Source organism: Bison bison, unplaced genomic scaffold (genome assembly GCF_000754665.1).
Source record: "Bison bison bison isolate TAMUID 2011002044 unplaced genomic scaffold, Bison_UMD1.0 scf7180017863601, whole genome shotgun sequence".
NCBI classification, from domain to species: Eukaryota; Metazoa; Chordata; class Mammalia; order Artiodactyla; family Bovidae; genus Bison; species Bison bison.
Window position 1 is genome coordinate 1 of NW_011494173.1, and position 512 is coordinate 512.

Sequence of the window (512 nt, forward strand, 5' to 3'; positions counted from 1 at the left end):
TTCCCTAGCCTCAGCAATGATCCTCTTAGTTGAGCCAGAATCCATCCCCACCTTTATGGTCTTAATAAGTTTCCATCCACTGACCCACCTTGTTGTTGTTCAATGCTTTTAAGTCTCCCAATCTCTCTTTGCAACCCCATGGACCCACCCTGTTCCTTAGCTATAAATCCCAGCTGTGTCCCTGTTGGAGTCAGACTCAAGTTCAATCTCTCTCCCCTATTATAAGACCCTGCTGTAATACTCTTACCTTGAATAAAGTTTTTCTTACCACCTTTATTAAGTGTTACAAATAATTCTTTTAACATTTCCAAGTTCTGTTACTAGGAATTACTCTCAAAGGAATATTTTTATACCTTTATTTTTCATACTATATTCATTTGAGGGAAAAGATTTCTAGAATTAAAACATTTCACATTTTTACTATACAAACAGAAAATATATTTTAAAATATATTTATATATCTTTTAAAAAAACCCATATAGTAATCTGAAAAGGATGTATATATAGACATG